Source organism: Halichoerus grypus, chromosome 5, assembly GCF_964656455.1.
Source record: "Halichoerus grypus chromosome 5, mHalGry1.hap1.1, whole genome shotgun sequence".
In the NCBI taxonomy this organism is placed as follows: Eukaryota; Metazoa; Chordata; class Mammalia; order Carnivora; family Phocidae; genus Halichoerus; species Halichoerus grypus.
The window spans coordinates 139428995-139453585 of NC_135716.1; the positions used below are offsets into that span (position 1 = coordinate 139428995).

The window sequence follows — 24591 nt, forward strand, 5'->3', positions numbered from 1 at the left end:
CCTTCTCTACTTGATTAGCTTCTACTAATTCATCAAAAATAACTGTACACACAGCTACTGGGTGAGTAGTGGTATTGTGTAATGTATAAAGCACATTACATATCCTTTCCTTAGTGTGCTAGTTGGGACTCTTGGTTACAAGTAATAGAAATCTAAGTCAAATGGGCCTAAACAAAACAGAACTTTTAATGACTCATGATACAGGGATGGTTCTTGTCAGGGATCTGTCCTTCAGGGTTCATGGTTCTTCCTCTTTCTCTGTTGGCTTCTGTCTCACGTTAGCCCTACCACCAGCAGCTCCCAGCTTACATACTACCATTTCAGCGAGCCTACTGAAAAAGAGCTCTACTGACTAATTCCTGCAGAAGTTCCAGGGCCAATTTCGGTCATGTGTACATCACTGAGCCGATTTCTCTATGGGATAGGAAGATACTGTTACCAGACAGGGCTGGGTCCTAAGTCCACCCTGGAGCCCAGGGGTGACTTTATACTTCATGATATTGTTTGTTTGATTGTGTTTCCCACTGCACTGACAGCTTTGCAAGGGCTTACTAAATTTACAAATCCCACAGGAGCGTGTAGAAGTAGCAGAGAGCTGTGGTTAGGTTGGTAGGGGAAAATGATGCAGTGGTTAAGAGAATAGACTCTGGAGTCTGATTGCCTAGGTCAGAATTCAAGATATGCCACTTACTGGTTCTGTCAGCTTGTGTTAACCACTTATTCTTTCTGCACTTGTTTCTTCTTTTCTAAAATAGGAATAATAATAGGTAACAATAATGCCTACCTCATAGGCATACATAGTATGTATTAAATGAATTAATGCATGCAGAGTGCTTAGGATGGTGCCTGGTATTTTTTATTATATATATGCAATTTTAATAATTTTCTTAACATATTTAACATATAATTTTCTTCACATATTCTTGGAATCTAGCATAGTTCCTGACACATAGTATGCACTTACATGTTTTTAGTGAATAAACATTATTTGCTCTTCCTAACGATTCTATGAATTTAGTGCTGTGATTCCCATTTTACAGATGAAGAAAAGTGAGACAGCGGTAAAATAACTTGTTCAAGGTCGTACAGCTACTGGTTGTGTAGGACAGGATTGATCTTAGGTCTGTCTGACTGCAGAATCTGGGCTCATAGAAACACCATTAATTGCTTTAAAGACTTAGCTTCATTACTGTCTCTTGTGGGAGAATTTCCTTAGTGCAAGCATCTGCCATGTGAGAGAGGTTCCCCTCTTTGTATTTTCCCTATTTGCCTGCCTGCATACCTGAGGGTATGGTGAATGTCTTGCTCATCTTTGAGTCTCTAGTTTCTATTATGTTGTTAGTTAATTAAGCTAATTGATAAATTAATGAATGTTAAACAATGATGTGGAAAGATTCTGGGAGTATGAAGAATAAACTAACCCCTTCTTTTACATGAGAAAGATAGCTTATTGGAGATTTTTCCTTTTGGGAAGAGAGCTATGAAGGACGTTTTACATATATTTGCTCACAACAGAGAAGGTTGTGCAGGTTGCTATGTAGCAGAACTAGCAGATGATTTGGCTGGCAAAGAGCTTAGAGCCTGAAACCTAATTCTTCCCTATGAACAAGGATGCTGAGGCTCAGAGAGTGGAAGGGACTTGCCCATAGTCTCACAGTCTGGGGAGGGCCAAAATGAGACTCAGTCTTCTGAGCCCCCATTACAGCTTCTTTCCACTAGCTCATGTGATGAACAATTTTGGGGAATAGAACAGCCCAAGGGAAATAAGAAGCCACTAATCTTATGGAAAGGGTTTGAAAATGAAAATACATTAAACATTTAGCAAATGAAGAAAAATGCATGAAAAACTACAGCAGGAAAAGAGGGAAAAATTTATTAATATATATCAGGCCAACCTAGTGCTATGTCTGGCTTTGGAGCAGGAAAGAAATTCTCAGCTGCTTTTGAGTAGAATAGATTACTTTGCTACTCTGAAACAATGCAGATAACAATATGCAGGCAGATAACAAATCATTTGAACTGTCCAAGAACACTAAAGATCCCAAGACTCCCTTACCCTTTCCTTTGGAGTACAGGCTCAGTGCTTACCAAGTGCAGACCCACTCTGGCCCTGCCTGGTACCATGGAAAGAACACAGGTTCTGGGTCACCCACCTTGACTTTACCACTCTCTAGGTCTATGGCATTGGGCAATCCACATACTCATCCTCTCTAAATTTGGGTTTTCTCACTTATAAAATGGAACTGTTAATTTTTAAATAAGAGGCTGGTAAGGATTAAATGAGATAGACTATATAAAAGTCCTGGGCCAAGGTAAGCTTTCAACAAATGGCAATTTTTGGGCGCCTGGGTGGCTCAGCTGTTAAGCGTCTGCCTTCGGCTCAGGTCATGATCCCAGGGTCCTGGGATCGAGCCCCGCATCAGGCTCCCGGCTCGGCGGGAAGCCTGCTTCTCCCTCTCCCACTCCCCCTGCTTGTGTTCCTGCTCTCGCTAACTCTCTCTCTGTCAAATAAATAAATAAAATCTTTAAAACAAAAAACAAAAAACAAACAAACAAAAAAAACAAATGGCAATTTTTGTTATGACTTCAAAGATGATGGTGCCCATAGACGGAAGGTGAACCCACTTACTGTATAAGCAAACCAGCAAATGAGACAAAAGAAAATTGGCTTCATTCAGTACTTTCTGTAATTTCTTTTCTTTTTCCACTGAAGGTTCTACACTGTAGCAGGAGGAAAAGGCGTTGTGTATGGTGGTCCCATTTAGGACATTTTATTTTCTGTCTGATGCAAAAAAGGTTTCCTTCAAGGTCAGAGTGAGATCAAGAGTTTACAGAGGAAACTGAAATCATTTTGGTTATAAGTTTAAAAAACTGAAATGTTAGTGTATGTAAATTTGTCTTCCCTTTGATTTTCTAAAATACTGAAAATGGCATATTAGAAGCAGTAGGTATACTCAAAGCTACAGATGAGAAAAGAAGACAGACCATGAAAAACAGCAGCAGAATAGTAAAAGCACAGCATTCTGGGCCACTTTGTATGGGGTGCAATAGCCAAAAATATTTAATTAGTTCCTTAGGGTACAGTATAATTGTTAATATTTATATAGGTTTTCTTAAATCATCAATTAAAGCATCTACTTGTCTTCATGTCATCATGCTGAAAGGATAAGAGATACATATTTTATGAAAAAGAAAAGCAAGGGAGAATGAGTTTCATGTCTACAAGAGGTAACCCGGTACACCATGTAGATGTTGGTGCACAGAGACCTGCGTTTCTACTTTCATAGTTACTATGGCTTCACAGGAACCACCATCGTCTTTTTGCCTCAGTCTCCTCTTGGAAAATAATGAGAAAGTTAGAATCAGAAGTTAAAAGACTTACGACTTTTTTGTTGGAATTCTTCTCTTTGCAAATGATAGAAACCCAAACCAAATAAGTTTAAGTAAAAAAATACATATAATTAATATGGTCACTGGAACAACTCATAGAACCAAATTACAGAAATCATACGAAGGCTCCAGAAAACTAGAACCAGTGGCTTGAATATCACCAGGACTCTCTGGTCTTACATGACTGCTTTTCTCACAAGTCTGTCTATGTTCTCTTTCTCCTCCCTTTTTTCTCTCTTTGTAATGGTTTCCTCTAATCTTCTGGTGCTCCTGCAGGGAAACAGGGGCAGCATCAGGGTGAGGCATGTGAGGCACTTTGGCCCCAAACTGACTGAGGTGCCCACTCTCAGGGCACTGTGAATGCTGACTCCTAAATGCTGTGCTTTCTGTGCCTTGCTTGCCTCACCTTGGTCCCTGTCTTGCTGGAAAATATGACTGTTGAGAAAACTAAATTAAAAAAAAAAATCTATTTCTGTCACTTTTTTCTCTTAGCCCCAAGCCAAACTTCTTAAAGCAGGTACATCTTGCAATGGTTTGAGTTAGTATGCACCATGGGTCAACTGAATGTGGCCAAGGGTTAGGCATATTTTACATAGTAGGAACCATGGTACACATTTGAATGAGATTGGGACGAGGCAAGAGGGAAAGTTTCTAGGAAAGAAGTGCTAGGCAAAGCAGGTATTGATGGCACCCCAAATACTGGATCATTGCCTGTTGTTGGTGCCATAGTGGGCTGAATGGCGGCTCCCCAAAAGATATGTCCTCATCCATCCTAACCATTAGAACCTCTGAATGTGACCTTATTTGAAAAATAAGTGCTTTTGCAGATGTAATTAAGGATCTTGAGATGAGATTACCCTGAGTTATCCAGGTGGGTCCTAAATACAATGACAAATGTCCTTGCAAGAGATACATAGAGAAGAGACAGAGAGGGGAGAAGGCCATGTGAGGATGGAGGCTGAGACTGGAGTGATGCAGCCGCAAGCCAAGGAATGCCTGGAAGCTGAAGAGGTAAGGATCAGATTCTCCCCTGGAGCCTTGGGAGGGAGTGTGGCCCAGCCAACATCTTGATTTTTTTACTTCTGGCTTTTTTTTTTTTTTTTTATGTTAATCACCATACATTACATCATTAGTGTTTGATGTAGTGATCCATGATTCATTGTTTGCATATAATACCCAGTGTTCCATGCAGTACGTGCCCTCTTTAATACCCATCACGGGGCTAACCCATCCCCCTACCCCCTTCCCCTCTAGAACCCTCAGTTTGTTTAAAACTGTGAGAGAATCCATTTCTGTAGTTTTAAGCCACCAGATCTGTTGTAACTCATTATGGCAGACCTAGGAAACAAAATAAGAAATCATGAACAAGTCATAAGACTTCTGTGGCCATCAGGGGAAGACATGTAACCTAGTGTTTAAGAACATGAGCTCTGGAGCCAGGCTGTCAGGGCTGGGATACTGGTTCTGCCATTTAATAGATATCATCTTGGACAATTATTTAACCTCTTCTGGGCTTCAATTCTTCATTCCTAAAATGGGAGTAATAATATTTGGTAATTCATGCAGAGTTTAGAACAGTGATTAGCATATACTATATACTGACTAGGAGTCACGGTTATTCATGTATGAATTTGGGGTAATAATAATATTTCCCCTGACCATGCCATCACGTTGTTGGAATAATTAACTGGGAGTAAGTGAATTTCATTCAATTCAAATGACCTATGTGTACGAGGAAACAGGGTAGGAAGTGCAGGGGGAAATAAAATAAGTTAAATAAGTATCTGGCCTGAGGAGTTTATAATCCTGTTATAGACTGAATTGAGTTCCCCCCAAATTCATATATTGAAACATTAACCCCTAATGTGACTGTATTTAAAGAGATACCTTTAAGGAGGTACTTAAGGTTAAATGAGATCATAAACGCAGGGCCCTAATCTGATAGGGCTGGTGTCCTTATAAGAAGAAGAAGAGACACCAGAGACTTTTCTCTCTCTCTCTGCATGTGCACAGAGAAAAGGCCACCTAAGGACACAGTGAGCTGTTTGTCGTCTGCACGGTGGGAAGAGAGTTCTCACCAGAAATCAACCCTACTGACACCTGGATCTTGAGTTTCCAGCCTCCAGAACTCTAAGAAATAAGTTTCTGTTGTTTAGGTAAACAAGTGTGTGGTATTTTGTTATGACAACCCTAGAAGACTAACACAAGTCCTTTAGTGGAAATTATAAAGCAATCCATATTAAAGTTATTGTATTCTACTGCTATTAATACTAGCAGCTAATTCTTGCTACTAGTATACTGTTTGTGGAATGAAAAAGGATGCCTCTAAGGTACAAACCTTTCTTTGTTTTACACTATGACTCTAAGAAGTTTGTGCAAATACACAGTGGAATTCTAGAACTTCGACAGCTCTAAATGAAATGCTCCTATGAGGGTTGTAATCAGGAAAGAGATTAGAATAAAACCAAACGCTTTCTACAGGGAGAGACTTTTTGCCTTTGTAAAATGTGTTCATTCCATTTGCCCTCTCTATATTTTTACCTTCATTTTGGAAGTCTTTTAAAATTTAAAAAAAAAAAGTTTTCCTATAGTATGGATGGAAATGAGTCTAAGGTAGAATATTATTTCCTTACTGGAGGAGGGAATTATTTTCCTTCCATATATTAGACAAAGACCATTTTCAAATGTCTCTGCAATAAAATTCCTGTTCAGCTCTCAGATGCACTGACATGTCACCTCTTCCATGAAGATTTCTCTGATGCCACTTCTCTCAAATTAGAATTAATTAATCCCTTCTCCCTTGTGCGTGACACGTGTCACAGTCTGACTTGGGGCAGGCACATCTCCCTAGATTATTAGATCTTTAAAGTCAAGGGCAGTTACCTTTAGTTTTGAACTCGTCTGTCTCCCCATAGCCAATGGGATGCCCATACTTAGAAGAACTTCAGTATATGAGTTGAAAGGAATTTCACCTATTATTCCTATTATTATTAAAACACACACACATACACACACACACTCAGCATTTCTGTTTGGAATTCTTGCCTTCTGGTGTAATCTAAGTAGGATAAAGGAACAGTAAGAATGAAACATTTAAAAGTCAGAAACTGATATCTTATCCTGACCACTCTAATCATGTACATTTAAAGTCTGATGGACCTACACTAATATCCCATCTCTGGCAGCCATTTCAGCCTGATGATGGGGAGTCTGTGTGTGCCTGTGGCAATCACCTTAGACCTTGACTTAATTCTGCACTCCCAACACCATTCTGGCTTCACTGGCATGGTATCCAATTTTCCACCCTATCCCTGCCTCTTGAGCATAATGAGTAATTTAGCTCTCCTGGTTTTGACTAATAGCACTGATGTTTCATAATTCAGTCTATCAGGGTTTTAGACATGAGCACTGTGCATTGCATGTTGGAAAGTTGGTTTTCAAACTGTGGTTTTTGGACCAGCAGCAGCAGCATCACCTGGAAATATGTTAGAAGTGCATATTATACAGCCTCACCCCAGAACTGCTGACTCAGAAACTTGGGGGGCAGGAGGTCATGCCCAGCAATCTGTGCTGTAACAGTTTTCCAGGTGATTCTTCTGATGATAAAATTTGAGAACAACCATTATAGAAAGTTCACCAAATTTCTTCAAGTTCTCAACTGTGGAGGTATAATTTCCATTCTGTGGGGTGATTTTTGTGACTTTATAAGTCCCAAAGTCCACTAAGTTCACATTGAAGGAGCTAAATAAACAGGGTTGAATCTGAACCTAGTAGTCCCATGTTAGAGCTGTGGGTCTGAGTAACCACAATTTCACTTCACAGGGCCTTCTATTCACATGGGTTTTTGTGCACCTGCTTCACAAGACAGCAGCAGTCCCACCCACACTGTGGCAAGCTCTCTATCACCTGGCACATATGCTGCTCCCAGTCTCATCACACCTTGGTGAAGGAACACATGGGCCCATATGCCAGCCAATGTGTTTATATTCTTTTATACAGAAAGGGGAAATATGTTTCACAATAAATGTTTGCATACTTTGGAGCAGACTTTTTTTTTTTTTTTTTTGAGAGAAAGAAAGAGAAAGAAAAACTTTGGAGGGAGCTCAATGAAGCTTTGTTTCTTTGCAATATTTTTATCACTCGGTCTTAAAAAGAGCCTGCATGTTCACTGGGAAGAATGTCTGCTGAAATTTGGGTCTCTGGAGACAGAACAAGTGTGGAGTGTGTTTGTTGAGACAATCAGGAGGGGAAGAATCAGTGGATCAGAGGTGAAAACTCTCATAATCCATGCAGGGAAACCAAAACTAAGAGATATGAAAACCCACAAGCTAAGAGGTGGGAGCTGGGAGCTGGGAGCTGGAAGGACACAGGAGATATGTCATAAATAATTTAGAAGGTTGCTAGATGATTGCCAGAGTGACCCTGGCATGCTTTAGTTGGCTTTTGTGTATACAAAGGGGATGGATTGCATTTAGGAATAATTAAAAAAAATGTTTGGGGATGCCTGGATGGCTCAGTTGGCTACGCGTCTGCTTTTGGCTTAGGTCATGATCTAAGGGTCCTGGGATCCAGCTCTGCGTCAACCCTGCGTTGAGACCACTCCCTGCTCAGCGGGGAGTCTACTTCTCCCTCTCCCTCTGAAGCTCCCTCTGCTTGTGCTCTCTCTCTCTCTGTCAAATATATAAATAAAATCTTTAAAAAAAATTTTAAGAAGTCTATTAAAATAATTGTGATTCAATAATAATGGTAACCATAACAGTGTTGATAGTGACAGTATGTGATATGAGAAACTGATGTGCCTTTATCTCTCCCTTTTCTTGTGCACATCTGTTTAACCTTGTGATATTCTCCCATTCAGGCTCAGAATCAAGAAACAGTGCTTCAAAGGCGGGATTTCAATGGAGAAAATGAGAAGCAAAATAATAAATAAAAGTATTGTTTTTATGTTTTAGAAAACAACAATTTAAGTAACAGAGAAATATTTGGGAGAAAATAAGGCAGAAAGAATTTGCTCTAAACCTTCTTCTCCATCCCAGCCCCCAGGGAACAAATCCACTATATGAATATGATCCTCCAAACTAGGGAAGAAGAGAACATTTAAAAGATGCAGAAAACAAATGTTAGTTACCATAGAAGGTTATCCTCTACCCTCCTCTCCTCCAGCCATGATAAGGAACAGAAACCATAGAACCCTCAGATAAATACAGGGATCTAAGAGTAGAAGAAACCCATACTCACCTCCTGCCCATAACTCTAAGAGATTAGATTCACAGATGGTCCCCACAGCCCTAAGTCATAGAAACTGTACAGAATTATGCCAAGTTTGGTGCTAGGTTCTCTAAATATAGTTTCTGAAAACAACCCATATTATTGGACTACTTTTAAAGAGGAAGAACTGAGATTAAAGCCCCATGACTGCACACCAATTATGTAGGAGAGGTGGTAAACAAATAGAGCAAAATAGCAGATGGAGAAAAGAAGTCCTTGGTAACCTTCAGAATTCTGTCTCCTTGAAAACTTATGTGAATGTGGACAAAACACCTAATCTTTCACCATCTACAAAAATATGGACATTTACTTTCACTACTTCATAGGGTCCTTGAGAGGATAAGCAAAATGCGGTATTTCGTTTTTATCCTGCTTAGGGTTCTTTGAGTTTCTTGGACATGTGGTTTGAGGTCATTTATTATTTTTTGCAGAATTTTTGGTCTTTATTCCTTCAACTATATTTTTCTGCATTGTTATCTCTGTTTTCCTTCTCTTTGTAGGATTCTAATTACATATGCTAGACTGATATTGTCACACAGTTCTTGGGTGCCCTGTTCTGGTTTTATATTTGTTGGCATGTGTTTGTTTTATTTGTTTTCACCTTTTCTCTTTTTGTGTTTCAACCTGGGTAATTTCTAATTGATCTATCTTCGAATTCACTGATTCTTTCCTTGGCTGTGTTGAATTTAATGATAAGCCTGATAAAGGAATTCTTCATCTCCAGTGCAGTCATTTTTTATCTCTCCTGGTGCCATTTGCCCTTTATGATTTTCATCTTTCTGTTGAAATTTCCCACTAATGCTCATGTGTTTTCCAACACTTTCACTTTTTTTTACACTGTCATTTTGAAGTCCAACACGTGGGTCCTTTCTGATTGTGATACTGTTAATTTTTTTTTCTCTTGATGATGGGTTGTTTTCTTTGTGTCTTTGTAATTTTTTTAATGAATACCAGACAGCTCATGCAGAATAATAGAGACTTGAGTAATACTATTTTACTCCTAGAAATGGGCACACGGTTTACCAGGCCAATGATGTGAAGGTTTGAGGTAAATCTAGATAAGAGTTGAGTGAGGCTTGGGTTTGTTGTTGCTATGGTTCCCTTAAAGCACCACAACCTTTCCTCTAAAAATGCCTTGTGCTTAGGATGGAAGCTGTGGTGCTGGGGTGGGTGGGGTGGTGGTTTCTCAAGGTACATAGTCCATCTTTATTTTTCAGCTTTTCTTGTGACATATGCCACAGGGCAGCATTCTTTATTTATGCCTTTTTACCTTCCTCAGTGGTATATTGTTTGTTGTTTGGTGTGTGTAACACTGGTGAAGCGGGAGCAGAGGGGCTTCCCTTTTTCCTGGTCTAGCCTCAGGCTTAGGAAGATGCTATGTGGGTGGGCCTCCCTTTTCTTTCTGCATGCCCCACAAAGGGGCTGCTCCTCAGTCTGGTAATGACATGAAGATAAAGCAGAAAAGAGCCAGACTTGACCCATGGTGAACAGGTAATGTGAGCGGGGAATACATCTTTATTGTTGCAAGCCAGTAAGACTTTGGGACCTTCTATTACTGAATAATAATTTAGCCAAATGTGATTGATATAACTCCAAAGCACTATTTTTTTCCATTTAGGTGATTAAAAGTATTTGCATACAATCAAATATTTTTAAAGCTCAGGGAAATGGTACATTTGGTTACTCAAGTATTCTGATTACTTAAAAAACAAGCCTCTTTGGAATCTCTTATGTTTAAGTGGCTTAGGCCAAGGGTGGAGTAGGATCGTATAATACAATTGGGCTGGCTTTTAAGTCAAAAGATATGGGTTTGATTTCTGACTTCATTTCCTTTGCTTGTAAAATGAAAGAGATTGGACTAAATTTAGTAATTTTTCAACTTGGAGGACTTAGAATACTGAGTGGCCTTTCAAGGGGTTTGCCTGTCCAAATAAGCTTGAACATTATTTGTAGCCTGAATAACTAATGTTTTCACATAGTGTTGTGGATTAGATTCTCTCCCAAAAAAAGGTGTGTTGATGTCCTAACCCCCATTTACCTTACAATGTGATCTTATTTGGAAATAGGGTCTTTACAGAAGTAGTCAAGTTAACATGAGGTTATTAGGCTGGGCTCTGATCCAATATGATTAATGTCCTTATAAAAAAGGGATATTTGGACATAGGAACAGACACTCCCAGAGAGAAAACAACGTGAAGACACAGAGGGAGAAGATAGCCACGTGACTGGAGTGATGCATATAAAAGCCTTGGGACACCAAGGATTGCCAGCAAATTCCAGAAGCTAGAAGAGGCAGGGAAGTATTCTTTCCTAAAGCCATCAGAGAGGCTTCCCTTCTGATATCTTGATTTCTGCTGATATCTTGATTTTGGACTTGGAGCCTCCAGAACTGTGAGACAATAAATTTATATTGTTTTAAGCCACATGTTTTTTGATACTTTGTTACAGCAGCCCTAAGAAGTTAATATAAATTTTGGTACCAGGAAGTAGGGTGCTGCTGTAACAAATACCTAAAAATGTGGAAACAGCTGTGGAATTGGCAACAGGTAAAAGATGGAAGAGTTTTGAGGCACTTGATGGAAAAAGGCTCAGTTACCTTGAAAGATTATTGGTAAAAGTATGAATGTTAAAGTTGCCTCTAGTGAGGTCTCAGATAGAAATGAAAAACATTTTACTGGGAACTGGAGAAAGGGTGGTTCTTATTATAAAGCGGCAGAGGACGTGATGAATTTTGTTCTATTGTGCAGAAAGTAAAACTTATAAGTGATGAATTTGGGTATTTAGCTAAGGAGGTTTCTAGGAAAAGTATTTAAAGTGCTGGCTAGATTCTCCTTCTTGCTTATAGTAAAATTCAGGAGAAGAGAGAAAAGTTGAAGAAGGAATTTTGTTTCAAGACTGAAACATAGAAATCCTGACAGTTTCCACCTTGCTGGCCTTCTCTGTGGTTTTCAAACTCAAGACATCAATTCTTACCTGAATTTGCAGCCTGCTGGTATACATAGATATGTGATTCCTTTCAAATCTATGTAAATTCTATGGATAACTAATATAAACAAATTCACTTAAAATTATTATGGTTGTTTTTTGTCCCTATGCAACCACTGAATCCCACGGTTATGGTCTTAGTACTGCACCTGTTTCACTATGAAGTGGGTTCCTTGTCAGATGCTAATCTGAGTGATATTCCCTGATTGTGAGTCAGACATTCCATAAATCCCCGGATTTTAGTGCTGGCTAAAGTTCTGTAAGCAAGAAAATCTACTATAGAATAGCTATCTATCCCTGTGAAGATGAACTACTGGTCCATCTAGGACAGAAGGGAACCAGTGTAATTAACTCGCTATGAAATGACTGTTTGGGTTAAACATTCAGAATTAATGGAAGCTAGATCAGTCTTGGTAAGGTGGAATCCAGATGTTTGGCTCATGTGTTACACCTATTTCTGCCTCTGTGGCTGTTCCATTCATTTGTCCATCATACCAGTTCTGGGGTGGCTGATTATAAAGGCTGGTTTATGTCAACTGGCTGAGTCATTTTGTCTCTTTGTTCTTCAATGTCTCTTCCATGATGGATGCTTCCTGGGGTGTATGAATGTGTAATGCAAACATTTTCATACTCTGTGGTTTCTCACATATGTCCATTCACATGCCTCTATCCCAGACATTCCTGTCTCTAATCTTCTAGGCTTTTTCATTAAAGTTCCTATGATCTGGATAGATGATTAACTATTGCCAGGACACTGTATGTCTTTTCACTTTAAGCCAATTTTCCTTCTACATAATGTAGATGAATGGGTTTACTACTCAGAGCTTAGAGTAAAGATTTTCCCCTTCTGCTATTTTTCAAGTCCACCCCTGACTTTGGCTGCAATGCAGGTGCACATTTCCCCCAATAAGCCCCTTGTTCATCAAATCCATTTTGGTAACTCCTTCTCAGAGGACCTAAACTATAAAAAATGTGGTATTGAGAATGATTTGAGAAAACAGGTTTGGGAACAGGCTCATTCATTGACCAGCTAGCAGAGAAGACCCCATCCTGAGTGGAAGCTGGGGATAGATAGTTCTTGGCACAAAATTTCACTATAATTGCTGACGATTTACCAGTGTGGATGTGGAAAGATATCTTAGTGGAAGAGAATGCCCAGGTCACAGTGGACCTGGCTTCTGGTGTTTAAGCATTGTTACCTAAAGAAATAGAGGACCTCCATCATGTCCATGGCTATTAAGGAGCCCAGTTCTGAGACCACTCTCCTACTGTCAGCTTTGACCTGCATAGTGAGCCACTACTGCACTTTTTAGTGATGCTGATGCCCCTTCTCATCAGCACATTCTTGATGGCCTTGAGGTCATTGAGGTTCAGGCTGCAGTGCAAGCAACCCTGCTGCTTGTGCAGACCCTACAGAATTTTAAGTTGTCAGGGGTGGAAAAGATGTAGTATAGAGTTTATGGTAAGCCTTATTGGGAGAATCACAGCATAGGTCCCTGAGATTCTGGAGCAAGGCCATGCCATCTGCAAGGGAGAATTATATGCCTTTTGAGAAACAGTTTCTTGTGTGTTACTGGGTCCTAGTAGACAGAAGGCTTGCTAATGGGTCACCAAAAGGACATGCAATGGGAACCCATTATTGGCTGGATTGTGTCAGAGACACCAATTTTAAGTAAAATGGGGCCAGGAGTAGTCCATTCTAAGATGAAAATGGTACATTTGGGATTGATCTAAAGTGTGTGAATGGGGGCGCCTGGGTGGCTCAGTTGGTTAAGCGTCTGCCTTCGGCTCAGGTCATGATCCCAGGGTCCTGGGATCGAGCCCTGTGTTGGGCTCCCTGCTCAGTGGAGATCCTGCTTCTCCCTCTCCCTCTGCCTGCTGCTCTGCCTACTTGTGCTCTCTCTACATCTCTCTGTCAAATAAATAAATAATTTTTTTTAAATTTATTTTTTAAATTATTAACATATAATGTATTATTTGTTTCAGAGGTACAGGTCTGTGATTCATCAGTCTTACACAATTCACAGTGCTCACCACAACATGTACCCTCCCCAGTGTCCATCACCCAGCCACCCCATCCCTCCCACCCTCCTCCACTTCAGCAACCCTTAGTCTGTTTCCTGAGATTAAGAAAATTTTTTAAATCTTTTTTTTTTAATGATTTTTTATTTATTTGACAGAGAAAGACACAGCGAGAGAGGGAACACAAGCAGGGGGAGAGGGAGAAGCAGGCTCCCCACAGAGCAGGGAGCCCGATGTGGGGCTCGATCCCAGGACCCTGGGATCATGACCTGAGCCGAAGGCAGACGCTTAACGACTGAGCCACCCAGGCAAGAAAATTTTTTAAAAAAATGAAGTGTGTGAATGATATGGTAAGGGAACAGAAGTTAACCACAGGATAAAGGGAAAGAAGAAGGAAGATAAATAGGAAGAGCTTCAGACTACAGTGCAATTTTGAGAAAATGTTGGCCAGCTAATGGGAAGTCTCTAAGCAAAGATTGCCTGTTAGATGTGTCAAGTGGGAATGACCTAGCTCTAGTACCCAGACTGTGCTTAGTCACTGGTTGAAAGCAACCTGGCAAAAATTTTGCTTCAGTTTGAACACTTTGATCCAAAGTGTGTTGTCTGGAGGCTGCCAGTCAACCACACTTCTCAGAGGAAGTTCTTTTGAATGGAGATCTAAGTAGTGTTCCTGTATTGCTGACACATCTGCTAAGTCATACAACTTGATTTTCCCTCTTTCTCTTTCTCTAAGTTACACTGTACCCTCCTTCTATAGAGTCCTAACATATACAGTTTCCTCTGCTTGGAAAACTCTTCAGTGCCTCCCACCCCCTGCCAATCACTCAACTGACTCTTCAATTCAAATATCACTTCTCCAGAGAGGCTTCCTTTGAACCTCCAAATAGATCCGATTCCTTACCACACTATTTCCTAACTTGCTGTACTTTTCATCCCTGGTACTTATCACAGTTTAGAGTTACACATTAGTAAAATGATTTTTTAAATGTCCTTACAAGCCTATAAGCTTTATATAGACATATTCTTTTCTATTCTCTATCCCCAACCTATCATAGTGCCTGTCATATAGAATACATTCAATGTGTATTAAATGAATGAATTAATTAATTAATTAATTAATGACTCAATTGTCTTTATTCATTCCAACCCATTTCTTTTCTTTTTTTTTTTTTTTTTTTCAGTAACTGAAAAACTCTGAGAGCCTTAGGTTCATAAATCTGGACATAAGTTATCTTCATCATATAGATGGATGAAGGAACAGAACATTCAAGGAATTGATGCCAGGAAGTTATAATTTATGAAATATACCTTTTTGGCTCTTTTTCCTGAATATGGATGGAATTTAACAACAAAGATGTTGATTTTTGGAGAATTTTGTATATTTTACTTTCTGGTCTTCAAGACTTTATAAATGGGCATTTAATTAAAATAAAATTCCAATAGTAAAAATAATAATGATAACATATAATTTAATCACTTTTATGTGCCATATATTGTACTCAGTCTTGAATATGCTCTATTTCACTAAATATTCTCAACATAGTAAGTTAATTATTATTATTATGATTTTGCAGATGAAGAAATTAGCACTTAGTAAATTTACATATTTGCTCAAGGTCTTAAACATCACATCTGTCTGATTCCAATGACCATTGGCTTTATCCACAGTCCTATAACTGCTTAAATTTTAAATTTCTTATCCAAATACTGATTTTTTTAAATTTCTCTCTTGGAGGTTATCTAAAGAATAAGAACTTTGAAATCTTACCTAATTCGATCCTTGATTCAAGTCAAATTTGAGCCTCAGATTCTCTTTAACAGGTCAAAGTCTCCTTTATGAGCATTAGAACTCCACACCCCCCCCCCATTTCTCCATCTGGATATATTTCTTGTTTACTCCTCAATCACAGTATGTCCAAGGCCAAACTTAGTCCTCGAATTCCCATATCACTTTGTTTCTTAGTTATTTTTTTCAGTAGTGTTGGTGATATACTGGTGAGCATAGATACATTTCTTGATTCCCTTTTTAAATAAATTCCATCACCATATTCCCAGGCACCCAGGTTTGAAATCTCAAAGCTATGTATTCTTTCCCCAAACAGTACTTAATTCAAGTTTCTTAAGGATAGAGATCTTGTTCTGTTTTCTCTCTGTGTTTATCCTACATAGCATCTGACATGGAATAGGTGTTCAAAAGTAATGGTAAAATCTCTCCTTCTCTCTGGCCCAAGGCATCCAGATAAAACATTGTTAAATGCAAGACTTTTTCAGTGAGAACTAAATTCTGTTAAAAGCAATGCTTTTTAATTGGAGGTCAATGGATGTATCAGTCAATCCTTTGAAAATATTATGAAAGTTTTTGTGTATGGGTATATATGGTTATTTTTGTAGGAAAGGGCACATCCTTTAAAGAGTTTAAGAACCAGTGGTCTTTGGAATTTTGCAACATGGAGGTCATCATCTTCAAGAGCAATTTCAGTGAGTGGTAGAGGCAGAATCAGGTTTCAAAATGTTAAGTGAGTGGGAAATAAGAAAGTGGGAACAGAGACAAGTAGGTTCCAGGGAGAAGGAAAAAATAAAGGTGGATATAGAATAAAAGTATATTATGTTTCAAGATCGGAAAGACTTGAACTGGAGGGGGACTATGATAGCTACTTCATTGGACAGTTCCTATGTTCTGATCACTGAATCATGTGCTTTACATAAATTAGGTATAAGATTATTAATCAAGTAAGTTCTTGAAAGATGATGCAATTGGGGGAAGACACTAAAAAGAAAAATGGAACAGAGGAGTTTGCCTTGGAGAACATGAGGGATGCCACCTTCTCTGAGGCTTGAAAGAGGGAGGAAAAATTGGATACAAATATAAAGGAGGGAAAGCAAAGATTAAGTTGGTTCATACAGATGGACTCAATTTTCTCTGTCAGGTATAAGGCAAAGTCTTTGAACAAAAGGAGAAAGTGAAGTTGGGTATGGAATTTGAGGAATTCTGGGAAAATTTTGAAAAATTCTGAGAAGCTTTTCTTCTTTATGTAATAAATATTTATTAAAAACCTATCATGTAGGTACTGAGAATACATTGTCCTTGTTCTCTAGGAAGTTGGCACATTTAGTAAATTATAAGTTCTTGAAGGGTATGGATCATGTTATAATTATTTACATATTTCCCAATTGTGCATAGCCTAGTGCTTTGAGCACAGTAGGTAAACATTAAGGTTTTAGGTCAACTGAATTGAATCCACAAGAACTGTTTATTTTAAGCAAAGCCTGAGAATCTTGGGCCATGAACTGTTTTGGTGTGAGTCCTTTATATCCAAACAACAGAGATCCGTTGGTTGGGAATATACCTTGCAATCCTTAGTAACTAAAAACATGTATAAATCAGGGTCTCTCAGCCTCAGCACTACTGACATTTGTACTGGATAATTCTTTGTTTGGGGAGCTGTCTTACGTTGTAAGAGGTTTAGCAGTATCCTTGGCTTCTACTGACTGGATTCTGGTAGCACCCCCCAACTCCTACTCAGTTCTGACAAAAATCTCCAGACATTGTCAAATGTCCCAGGGCCGGGGCCAGGGGGGTGGGTGGCACAGCAAAATAATCCCAGATCGAGAACCCATAATTTAAAGTATTGATGGTTAATTTATGTAAAAATCATTCTGCATAACAAATATCTAATTTAGAAAATCCAATTATCAGGTGGTAATTACAAAGGCTTGCTGCTCTCCATTTGTCTACTGACTGGCATTTGAACAATTTCCACTTCTCCAGCAGGGAAAAGTGAGGTGACCCTCAGGTGATGATTGTTCTCTCCCCTTAGCAGCTCTAAATGAGAAGTTGCCCATATTTCTTTGACCTATGCCTTCCTTCCTTTATGACTGGAGAGAATGAATTGTCCTTACTGCAGATATTTTCCAGTGATTGTACCTATGTCCATACAGTGTGCACAATTCATGCTGCAAAAGAAATGTTGGACTCAGAACCAAAGGTCTTGGGTTTAAAACCAACTTAGTTATATAACCATGGTAAATCACTTAATTATTTGTTTTTTCATTGTTACAGGATTGTTTTGATAATGAGATGAAGAATAGAGCTTCGTCAACTATAAGGCACTGTGAAAAATTGAGAATTAATATTTCTTGCCTTATGCATATATTCAAGATGATCCCTTATTTGGAGATAATGGGTCAGAAAGATGATTTAAAGTGAAAAATGGAAATATTTTGACATTTTTTATGTGTTGGGGATGACAGGAAGTCAAAGATGTTCCCAAGTCACATTTTCAAGGTTAATGAATGTGATTGTGATGGACTGATGGTGTCATATATTGAAATAAGGATCATAGGAAAAGGCGGTTTTTTTGAAATTGAGAAAGAATTCATGTAACATAAAATTCATCCTTTTAAACTACACAGTTCAGTGGTTTTTGGTATATTCACAGAGTTGTGCAACCATCACCACTATCTATTTTAGAACATTTTCATCAATCCAAAGGAAACCTCATACCCATTAGAGATCACTTCCCATCTTCTCTAATCTCATTCCCTGGCAACCATTAATCTATTTCTGTCTTGATGGATTTGAATATTATGCAAATTTCATATAAATGGACCATATAATTTGTGTCTACCTTCTTTCATTTAGCATGACCTTTTCAAAGTTCATCTATATTGTACCATGTGTCAGTACTTCATTCACTTTTATGGCTGAGTAATATTCCATTGTATAGATATAACACATTTTGTTTACTCACTCATCAATTGGTGAATATTTGGGTTGTTTCTGCTTTTTGGCTATCCCAAATAATGATCTATGAATATTTATGTACAAATTTTTGTGTGAAACTGTTTTCACTTCTTTTGGGAATATACCTAGCAGTATAATTGCTAGATCATACGGTAACTCTATGTTTGATATTTTTAGGAATTGCCAAAGTGGCACAAAAGAGATAATTGAAATATTTTAGTTGAGAGTTAACTTGGTTTTGTACATGTTGAATTTGGAGTGTTTTCAAGACATACAGGAGGCTATTTTGGGGAGATTGTTAGCTATATGGGTTTTAGGCTTAGGTGAATAGTATGAGTTTAGGATGTAGATTTTGGCATCATCAACATGTAGAGCTGGAGATAAGAGAAAGCAAGAATTCACCCAAGGAAAGTATGTAGAAATAAAACAGCAGGGAAATAAGGGCAGAGGCACAACGAAGACCTACATCTTTAAAGTCTGAATTGACTTTATGCATGGTCTGTGTGAAGGGGGACAGGAAAGGGGAGATTAATTTGGACTTGGCAGGCAATGATCAGAATATTCTTCTGATAACAAAAAGATTTGCATGACGTGAAGGATTTCACTGGCAGAGATGAACATACAGAGAAAAGAGAATGGCATGGGATATGGGATCTTCAATCTTGAGGGATGAGAAGGAGTCTACTAAGCAGAGGAGTGTGGGAAAGGCTTTCCAAGCATAGGAACCAGCATGCATAAAGACACAGTTGTTCAAAGTATATGACGAACTCAGGATAATTAAACAATTAACATTTATTTGGTGGTTATTCTATGCCAGCACTGTACTAGGTACTTCACCAGATGATCTCATTTAAACCTTACAAAAGTTTTCATTTTAGAGATAAGGAAGTAGACTCAGGGATGTTACACACTGAGCCAAGGTCACACAGCTGGGAAGTGGTAGAATCCAGATATGAACCAAGGTAATTTGATTCCAGAGCCTGTACTCTTACAGTGAAGTATCTTATCTAAATACTTGTAGGTACTAGGTATTAAGTACCAGTATTCAACATCAATGCTGTGCTTCTGGTAGCTGATTTGGTGCTTCCAGTCCTGGTCCTCACTCAATGATTTGATGGCTCATTTGGTATACTCTCCATGGTTCTTAATTTTAGGACAGGGTTATAAAATATCAAAATCATTTGGAAAGTACATAAAGTATCTCGGCCTTTCTTTAAGATTTACATTCTTCGAGATGAGGCCCAAGAGTCATGATTGAGTACCCCTCAGATGATTATGCTACATCCAGTCTGGCTCCTATATTACGTCTGTCATTAAGGACTCATTTCCTAGAGTCTTCAGATGCCCAAACTGGAAGAGAGTACTTCCCAACTTCCCCAGTTCAGTTGCTGAAATAGTAAAAAATGCTAAACTTGGTTGTTCTGGCTATTCTGGACCTTATTTATTCTAGAGGATTTTTTCTTTCATATTTACTGAATACTTATTAAGCACCCATCATGTGCTAGGTGCTTTCACTGGAACTGACTTGTTTACTTCTCAAAATATCTCTATGAAATTTGTCGTATTATTCTAGCTTAACATAAGAAGGAATTTAAATGCAGAGAACTTAAATAACTTGACCTGGTTTACAGGACTAGTAAGAATTAAGATTTAAGCCAAATACTCAAAATTCAAGTCTAGGGCCTTTCTACCCTCCCAGAAAATCTCTCCTGTTGGAAATGTTTAATAATAGAATTAATCTATTTACTAGGTTTCCATTAATATATTCTTCATTTCTACAATGTGTAAAGACTTGTACAAGGCTACCTATGAGAAAATTCCAACCTGTATACTGGTCACACTTCGTTACGTGACTTATTATGTTTTCAAAAGAAATTTTAAAAGTTTGGATTCTTCCTCCTCTAATATGCAAATCAGAGCCATCATGTGGTCTGAGGCCACAGTCCATTGAAGGATCACAGACCTTGTTGGCAGAGGAAAATAAACTCCAACAGTTGGAGCTGCAGGCCATCTGTCCTTAGCTATTTCACATTTTGTCAAAAATCATCAGCATAGTTGGAAAATAGCTGTGACCAACTAATATTACTAAAATGTAAAGTATGATTAAATGGAGTACTCAAACTGTTTATTCAGAGATAAAATGTATATCCTTTGAAATTTTGGAAGAACACTACAAATTATGGAAAATATTCATATTGTAAAGCTATTACAGAATATTTGATGGTTTGGTGGCAGAAAATGGATTTAAGAATCTTGGTTTCTTACACTAGAACTGCAATTGACTTTAGAGACCATTTAACTGAACTCCTTTGTTTTGTAGGTGAGAAAAATGAGACTAAGAGAGATTAAATGAGTTGTCCAAGGTCAAAAAGTACTGAAAAAAATGTCACCTAAATCTTGTCAGTATATGAAAAACAAATAGCTCCAATTTATTTGATGCTTGTGATTTTGAGAACTTTATATATATCAATTTTTTAAATCTATACAGCAAATCTAGATGGTAAATATTATCATTGCCATCTTACAGAGGAAAAACTGAGGCTCGTGAAGGTCAAGAAACTTGCAACATGGACTCTATACAGATATACAGATGATATAAATAAGCAAATAAATACATGAGGAAGACACAAAAGTTCTTTCTTGGAGTAAAAGGCCATCTAATATGTAATAAAGAACAACGAAATAAAAAAATCACCAGTTGGTGAGCATCATTATATTCATTAATTAAGGGAAGAATCATAAGATGATAAAACCAATAGGTGAAACTGTAATGAGATTAAGATATTTCCTTAGATCCAAAAGTTTTGTCCCATAAGATAATTATTGATTAACAATGAAAATAATAGTATTTTTACAGTGGAGGAAGCCAACAGGTACCATCTTAACCAATGATCAAAGTTAATATCTACATGAACAGGACAAAAAATATCTTCTTTCTGACCTCATGCACTGAGAAGGACACAATATCACCTCTGGGATATTCCTGTCAAAAATATATAACCTGAAACTAATCATGAGAGAACTGAAAAATGAGGGACATTCTAAAATATATCTGTCTTGTTCTTTTAAAAATTGTCAATGTCATAACAAAGACTAAATGCAACAGGTAATTTGGGATTTTCTTTAGATATGAAGGACAGTATAGGGGCAAGTGGAGAAGTATGAATGTAACCTGAAGGTTAGATAATAGAATTAGATCAATGTTAATTTTCTGATTTTGTAATTGTCCTATGGTTATGTAACAAAATGTCCTTGTTTTTAGAAAATACTGAATTATTAACAGCCATCATGTATGTAACTTACTTTCAAATGGTTCAGAAAAAAATGTGTATGTATGTATGTAAGTGATAAAACAAATGTGGAAATGGCTATTTAATGTTTAATGATTCTGGGAGAAGGTATAGGGGAATTCTTTGTACTATTCTTGTAAATTTTCTTCAAATCTAAAATCATGTCAAAAAGAAGTCAAAAGAAAAAGAGAATAAATTTGCAACTGTTCACATCCCCAGGTCTGGGACACTAATGCTGGCCTGTCTGAGTTCAAAGGCTGTACTCTCTAGCCTCACGCATTAAAGTGCATTAAGCTCCTATGGATGTTATGCATTATCTCAACTCAACAGAAGGGCTCTTACCTCACCCATAAATCCTCTACTTATTACCGTGAGGCAAGGAGTTCTATTTACTTAGATTTATATTTCTCGTGTAACTTCACCAACAATAACTCTTACCTTCATCAGACAGTGCAATTCATCTTGAACGTAATAATTATCCTTTGTGAATCTCGGTTTCCTCATCCAAAAGAGGGTACAATAATATGTATCAAGGATTGTTATGAGGATTGAATGTAATAATCCTTTCCCCTTTGGTATTTACCATGTCATTTAGGTTAGGCAGAGAGGATCTAGGGAACTGACTAGATGATGACTAACACCTTTTGCAGCTTGGATTAAACTATTCCAAATTGCTCTCCCCCGTGTTCTAGTTCTGTAAGTAAGGAATATACCTAAGCATATACCTTTATGCACTCTGTCACAAGTGTTGTAGGAGGAAGTTGAGATCATGAGTTTACATGGCAGCAGAGGAACTACATGGTAGCAGACGGTGCCTCTTTTCTAACATCTCTTTATGCTGATGTCACAATTCTACAGCATGCAAGAAGTTTTAAACTATCAAGTTTTCTCAAATTTGTCTACCCCTGTGAAAATCTTACTGAGGCTTTTGTGCAACTTAACAAATTTATTCTAAAATTCTAAATTGATTCTAAAATTTTTATATAAGAGGCAAATATAAGAAAAGTCAAAATACCTCAGGAGGAAAATAAAAGCAGAAAATGAGGGACATGACCTATTAGATATTAAGATTCTTATATAAAACACTAATAATTAAAAGTGTAGTATTAGTTTGGGGACAAATAGACCAATAAAATTATAATAGAAATGGAAACAAACTCACAGATATATAGAAATTGGATACCAATAAAATTTCTGATATGTAACAAAACATGTAGTACAAATCATTGGGTAAAGAAGAGACTAATTAATGATACTGGATAAAATAATATTTATACTGGAAAAAAATTAAGTTGGATTTCCATCTCTCTGTATAAAAAAAAAACCAATAATAGTTAAAGGCTCAAATTTGAAAAAGAACCATCAAATTTTTAGAAGATAATATAGGAGAATATCTATGTGACCTTGGGGTAGGGGAAGATTTTCTAAACAAGCCACAAGAGCACTACCATGAAAATAAATTTTATACATGTGACTATTTTGTATATACTATTTTGTGTTTGCTAGAATGGCAAAAATTTTTTAAGTCTGCTAATATCAAGTTTTGGTAAGAATGTAGAACAAAACAACTCACATGACTATTGGTGACTCTTTACATTTTACAACTTATTTGGAAAATCATTGAGAATTCTCTCCTAATTTGATCTCTCCTAATCTCACAAACAAGAAATTCATCTCCTGGATTTATACTTTAGAAAATTTCTTACACATATGTATAAAGAGTGAAGTACAAAACATATTCATTAATTTGTAGTAGGCAAGAGACAAACAAAAACAAAACAATAGCAGCAAATATCACCAAAGAGGAAACAACTCCATTGACAAGAGGGTGGGTAAATAAATTGTAGTTTAGCTATGCAATGAATTAGTAGTACAGCAGTAAGATCAACTAAAGCTATGTAACTCAGCATGATTGAATAACAAAAGAACTCACAACTATATGAAATAGTAACAATATATTATTTAGGAATATATGGATAATTTGAAAAAAACTAACAAGGAAGAAAAAGGAATAATAAATACAGAATTCAGGATAGTGATCTCTATTAGGGAGTAGAGAAGAGAATGGGATCAGGAAGAAGCACAGGAATTCTCAAGATACTGTGTAATTGTGTATCACATTGTGGTACTGTGTTTTTTTCCTCAAGTTGGATGGTGGTTATGTGGATATTTGTTCTATTTACTTTTTAATTCACACATTTGTTATAAATGTTCAGATTGGAGCAATTGTAATTTCACCTATAACTTCTTTTTTTTCACCTATATCTTCTATTCATGTGTTTTTTACTGAATATCTGAGCAAAATTTTGTGCTGTTAAGAAGTCATGCTAAATAATGTTTCTCATTTAGTATTTATTCAAGATTTTAGAGGAATGGATGATCTGTTTTAGATTCAAGAACTTTACTTTTTAGTTCAAGTTATCTGGTTTTGGCAACTTAAATATTGTAAATCTCCATTTCCTGCAAACTCAAAGCAATTTAGCTTAACCACACTGGAAAGAGTCTGAAATTGTTGATGATTCCATTGTGGCCTCTTTGGTGAACTTTCTCCTCATTCTCATTGGCTTATTCTCACTCAGTCCTGAATCACATCAGCTCTCATGTCAGTAGCAGCACCCCCAATACCATCCTTTACCACATCCACCAATGAGTCGACTTCAAAGACTCCCAAATCAATGAATTTGCAACCAGATGATATGAATTTGTGGCTTTGCCTATCCACTTACTGCCTATGTGACTTCATCAAAATTTGTGTCAGGTGGAGGGGGGGATGGAAACTCAGTGATCAGCAAGAGAAAAAAAACCCTAATACACATTTATTATATTCCTATACTGGACACTGGGGTAGACAGAATAATGACACCCCAAAATGTTCACGTCTTGATCCATGAA

General features: G+C 37.5%; 1 protein-coding gene across 10 annotated transcripts in view; it reads left to right on the forward strand.

The window, feature by feature from the left end:
- The window catches only part of LOC118546233 (uncharacterized), a 567633-nt gene that overhangs the window by 287204 nt on the left and 255838 nt on the right, over window positions 1-24591 (forward strand). The gene's annotated exons all lie outside the window — the stretch shown is intronic.